This window comes from Octodon degus, unplaced genomic scaffold (assembly GCF_000260255.1).
Source record: "Octodon degus isolate 3935 unplaced genomic scaffold, OctDeg1.0 scaffold00212, whole genome shotgun sequence".
Classification (NCBI taxonomy): Eukaryota; Metazoa; Chordata; class Mammalia; order Rodentia; family Octodontidae; genus Octodon; species Octodon degus.
Genome location: NW_004524788.1, coordinates 3,960,134 through 3,966,380, shown reverse-complemented (window position 1 = coordinate 3,966,380; position 6,247 = coordinate 3,960,134).

The following is a 6,247-nucleotide window of genomic DNA, read 5'->3' as shown; positions in this document are numbered from 1 at the left end:
TTCCCAAACCCTCTTTCAGAAGGCAATTTCAGTTCCAATTTTTCATAAGGTTGGAAAAAGTTAAGCAAACGAGAACTATAGACACTTGTTTATAGAAGGTTTTTCTTTTTAATTACTGTTTTTGTTTCATGAAAGAAAAGTCTCATAAAATAAAAGCACATTTGAAGTTCAGCGAGACTTCTGAGAATGCCACAAAAAGGTTAGCTTGACTCTGCCCAGCTAAAGGGTCCCAACAACTTGGATGTCCATATATTTCCATAGCAAAGTACACGCCTTTCCCGCCCTCCGCCCTACAGGTCTCTCCATACGTTTGAGACGGCTTTAAAAATTTGAACTGTGGGACTGGCTGGTCACTGGCAAGCATTCCAGACAAGTGGTTTTCTAAGAAGCCAAGTTCTGGTTTGACTCTTTGATTGGAAAAGTATCTATTTCACTAAGGGTGATAGGCCCCTGGATGCATTCTCACCAAAAAACCCATAAACCAATACTTGAAATGCCAGCAGCAAGTAGGGAATTCTTTTGGTTTGCCTTCAAGGACGCAAAACATTGCAAAGGTCTTCTCTTTGGCAGAGAGGGCCCTGGCATGGAGAGTTGGCCCAGGGTTTATATGGAAAGAGTCAGACGTGGGAATCAACAGGCCTGGGTTCGAATTCTGGCTCTGCCACCAGCAAGCTAGTTGTGACCTCGAGGGGGCCTCTTTACTTCTTCTAAGTCTGACTCTCCTCATCTGCCAAGTTGGCATATTAGCCAGACTGAAGCAGTGGCTCTGTGAGATGTTCTTTGTGTGATTCTTTTCACCATGCCTGCTACATGGTAGGATCTAATAAGCATTAATTTCACACCTACCACTCCCCATTGTAGTAAAATAATGGAGCCACATGAGCTCTGTGAGGTCACTGAATCTCTCTCTCTCTCTGGTAACATTTGTGTTTGGTTGGTTAGTTGGTTGGCTTTTGTTTTATTTTGTTTTGTTTTGTTCTGTTTTGCTTCTGAAACAGAGTGCTAGTAAGGTACCCAGGCTTGTCTTGAACTTGCAATCTTCCTGCCTTAGTCTTCCCAGTAGCAGGGATTACAAGCATATGCCCGCATGCTGGCTTCTTCTGAGGTCACTGACTCCCTTCTGAGAACTCTGGGGCTACTCACTTTCACTAATCTAATCAATAGGCGATGACAGACCTGGACACCAGCATCCATACAACCCCAAAGAGAAGGAATTCTAATGATGCACAAGGTATTTCTCCCACATAGGAGCTGATGCCCTCCCGGGACAGATCAAAAAATTCATAGGCATGTCTACTAATGCCTGAAAGCACTGTGATTAGGTCACTCGATAGAGGATAGGGACCACACCTCAGACGACTTCAAGGGGTGAAGCATAACACTGTTTGTCACCTACAGGAGCACCAGGACACCCTATGGGAGGCTGGGGTCACCTAGGACCCGGAAAATGTGTCATGCAGGAACTGGATCATTCTTCAAGAAAAGCCAGGAAGTTGGATACGTGTAGGAAAGCTCTCATTTATAAATACTGACAACTTTTATTAAAATGTATACATCTCTGCAGTCCAGATGGGTAGGCAGAAATCCCTGTGGTCAGAGGACTAGACCAAGGAGGTGAGGCTTCTGCCAGGCCTCAAGCAGCAAGTGGAACTTAGGTGGGCCTCAATGAGTGTTACTTAAGGGGTGGCACAGAGTCATAGCGGTGGACTGGTTCTCTGATTTCTCAACCCCCCAATAGAAAGGAAAATGGCACACACCCAGAGCACAGCTTCAAAGATTCAGTGACAAGCTTGTTCAGCTTGGGATAGCCAAGATTTCACTCATATTGGCTGGTGTCGTCCTCATTGACTTTGGGTGTTATCCCTGCTGTCAGCAGTGAGACAAGGACCATGGCATACACAGCTCTGTCACACTCTACTCCAACCTGCACCACTGATGGAGCCCAAGGTGGTCCCTGCCATGCCACACTGAAAAGTAACATTGCTAGCCTCATTTTACAGAGGGAGGAGCTGGGGCAGCTCAGAGAAGTGGAAGAACTGAGAAGGGTCACACAGAGAAGCCCCAGAAGAAAGGCTGGAACTCAGGACTGCACACCCACACAGCTCACCTTTCATTCTCTCCTGGATGGCTGAGGGCAGTCGAGCTACCAGGAGTCCAATGGCCCTTGACACTTCTCTTGGGCCCATTCCTTGAGGTCAATCACGCACCATCCTTACCCGGCCCTGCCCCGCCCTGCAATTCCATCAAAGGCGTCTTTGAACTTGATCACAGGGCCCATCCACAAAGCACAGGATGCATCTTGGCCTCAGAAGATTTCATGATGTTCCTTGTAAAAGCACGACCTGATGTGCAGCTATTGTGCCAATGATCCCTTTCTCCAGTTGCCAGAACCCCAAACAGCTTAAAGCAAAAAGAAACTGGCTGGAGAGCCTCAGGAACCTGGTTTCGGGCTGTGTCTACACTGCATTTTCATGAACTTGGCCCGAATCTTGCGACCCACCCATCTGGAGCAGGTCCCCAGAGAGAGACCGAGGCCTCCTTGGGAGATGCCTGAATGCCCTCAGGACTCCATGGGGAAGAAGACACAGTATGAGGGGGCAGTCAGAGAGTGGAAGTCAGAACTGGGGCAGTATTCTGAGCCCAGAAATGTCCCAGACACGGATGTTTTGGTCTCATTTTGAAGCCATTTCAACCTCAGAAGGTAGGTTGCCAGGCCCAGACATTCAATCTTGGCCACACTCTCCTGACAAATAGACACCAAACACACTCAGTGTGTGGGGAATGCCAAGTGTTGGAGGCGCCTCCGCAGGGTTTGCCCACCCCATGAGCCTTTCCGTCATCTTTACTCAAATCCAAATGTATGCCATCGGAGAGGGGCTGAAATGCTGTAAGCACACAGGAAGAGTGGTGCTCTCCCTGAACCCTGGGCACCTCTCACCTGGCTCTGCTCTGACACACCTCTCCTGCCCCTCAGAGGGGAACTCTGCCATTTAAAGGCTATCTTTGGTCTTCTGTGTTCTTGTACAATTTCAGTGTGTCTCAGTTGAAAACAGCCATCTTCCCATGACCCTGGGAAGAGGAGCAATCAGACTTCTCAGGAGACAGCCCGTGACCACACTCTTGCTTTAAGTGCTTCTCCAGAAAACCTGAATCTTCACGGAAGGCAAAAGATGTCAAGAACTCAGACTCTGGAGTCTTGGGTGAGGTTCTTCCTTACCTCAATTTCTTGCCTGTGAAACAAGAGGAGCGTGAGATTTCCCTTCACTGAGTTGTCCTCATGGTTCTTTGTGAGCAGGAACACATGGATGCTTGAAATTAAGTGTCCAACAAAGACAGACAGATATTATCACCACTCTTTTTGGTTTTTTATTCTTTCGATACAGAGTCTCACTACATAGCTTGGACTCATAATCATCCTCCTGTCTTAGCCTCCCCAGGGCTGGGATTATAAGCTCCTGCCATCAGTTTCAGGGCCAGCACCTGATGTAGTACTGGGGATCAAACTCTGAACTTTGTGCTTGTCAGGCAGGTGCTTAGACCACTGAGCTATCTCCCTGGCCGAGGCCAAAACTTTCTATGCATGATTTTACTTTTCCTTACAACAACCCTGTATGGCAGATACTTTTATGCCTGTCTCACAGCTGAGACTGTAAGGTACAGTAGGCAGTCAGGGTCTCACAGAGGATGGGGGCAGGCTTAGACCTCCTGAGTAAACAATGACTCACTCCATCACAGAAAGTCTGGGGCATGTGCGGACACCCTCTCCTCATGTATCACTACGGCTTCTATTGGCCAGCACAGAGCTAAACCCATCCCTCTCTGCCATGCATCTGCAGAAGCCACTTTCTGCCAAAGTCCCAGAACTCCCAGGAACACTGAAGTCACACATTGCACATAAGCATACCAGGCAGAGCATCTTACATAGCAAAGGGGTCGTCCTCATCTTAAAGAACCCCTCTGCCCACTAGCAGGCAGACGCCCTGTTGCTTCTTAGCATCATAGTGTTACTGAAAGCAAGTGCCCCTGGACTGTCACGTCCCAGAATCCTATGCTTAGGCTGTTTTCCATGAAGAGTCTTGAATTCAGGAGCAAGCAACCATGGGAATGCAACAAACAACCCCACAGGGAGGATTTCTCCCTCCCCCTCTAACGTGAGACCAGCTTTAACACACTCAGGTCATTGAGAGGAGCAATCCACACTGCAATCTTTTCCACTGCTATTCCTGCAGGTGGCAACTGAAGTCATGCGCAGAAGGACCCAGGTGTCTGAAGACTTCTCGGTGCCCTGTCATTGATTCATCAGTCTGCAGACATTCTAGACCCCATGTCTCCGAGACAGGCCACGCAGGAGTACATGGTGAGGTGAGACTGCCCGATTTTTCCCTCTAGCTCCCCCCTACACACACACACACACACACACACACACACACACACACACACACACTTTTTTTTTTCCTTCTTGGCCTTGAGACCCAAAGTGTTCTGGACATATTTTTCATTTTTCCAAATATCAATTGCTCTTTTATTCTCTCTCCGAAGCAGTGAGTAATAAGAGTTGTGTCTGGTCCTGAAATTCCGACTGAAATAAATTAGCCCAATGACCAACAGGAGGTGCCTAGAACAATAATGGCAGAATATTTGGCGTGTTACAAAAGAGCCCCTGGATGTTGAAGTACAGTAAGTCTAGAAGCACATTACAGAGCAGTGTTGCCAGAACGGGGACGCAATGAGCCATCCAGGCAGCAGAACGCCTCATAAATTAATCTTACTTTTTTTTCCCTTTTTGGTCCACCGTTCACAGTTCTTTTAGCTTTCTGATTAATGGAGCATGAAGAAGAGTATTTTTGGTGTGGCTTGTGTCCCCAGCATGCAGTAGATGCCAAGGCTGTGTATAAAAGTTTACATCTGTCCCCTCAGCTGGTCTGGCCTCCCTGGGCCACTGGTTGCACTAACAAGAGAGAGAAAATAGACTTGGGAGGTAATAAGCTGCTGATACTGATTGGGTACCTACTGAGTGACAGGAATCGCACTAAGCTCACAGAGGATGAGAGCGGATGGTCCCTGGCCTCTTGGCACTCACAGTGCAGGCATGTTCCAGCCTCTTGGAGCTTGCTCTGTCAGTGCAGTGGGGAGGAAGAGAAGCCACGATCTGTGGTCTGCTCAGCATCTTAAATCCCTCTGTCCCTAGAGGTGACCACTCATCATGTGATCCCAGGGTGGGGAGCAGTTCAGCCTGACTCCCACTGGAGGAAGACCCCTTCTTGCTCTCTACTTCCTGATAGCTGGGACACAGGCCTGGAACAAGGTTTAGCTTACTAGTTGTCCCTGCCAAGAGCTCTATATCTTTAGGGACTGTCCCCAAGGCATCAAGTTAAGCTGAAAAGAGTTCCCCAAAAGATATCTATATCCCAACCCTTGAGGTCTGAGAATATTACCTGGTATTGCAAAAGAGAACTTTATGGACATCATTAAAATAAGAGTTTTGAGGTGAGAGAATTATCTGGATTATATGGTGGTCCCCAACACAATCCCATATATCTTTGTAAGAGAACAAGAGGGAGATTTCACACACACAACAGAGGAGATGTGATGTGACCACAGAGGCAGAGGCTAGAGTGAGGTTGCCAGAAGCCAAGTGATGCTGGCAGCCACCAGAAGCTGGAAGAAGCAAGGAAAGGATTCCCTGCTAGGACCTTGCGAAGGAATGCAGCCAGGCTGATTCCATAGTAGTTCAGCCTATGACACTGACCTGGGTTTGTCTCCAGAACTGTTAAGATTAACGTCTGTTGATTTTAAGCCATCCAGTTTGCGGAAATGTGTTACAGACACCTTGATAGTTTAAAGTTCTGTCATGGCACAGCTGGCCCCAGGATGCAGTTCTGAGTTCAGACTGCCTATACAACGCCTTCTCCAATCACAGCTCCCTCCCTAGACCCTCAACCTCCCCATTGTTCCAGAAGTAACCTTTTGACATCTCTCCAGAATTTGCCTTTTCTGACTTCAGGGAGTCTTAAGAGATCTGTGACTTGCCATCCTAAGCAACAGCTCCCACATGCAGGCCTCAGGGAAGGCCTCGGGTCACAAGTGTTGGGAACAGGCACCGCGCTTATCACACCACAGACGCACAGTAAATCAGAGCTCACAGACTTCATCTGCATTGAGTGTACACAGTGTTTTTTTCTAAAATCATATTTGTTGCAACACATACGTATGAGTCAGGAGATTTCACATAAAGGATTGCATGAAC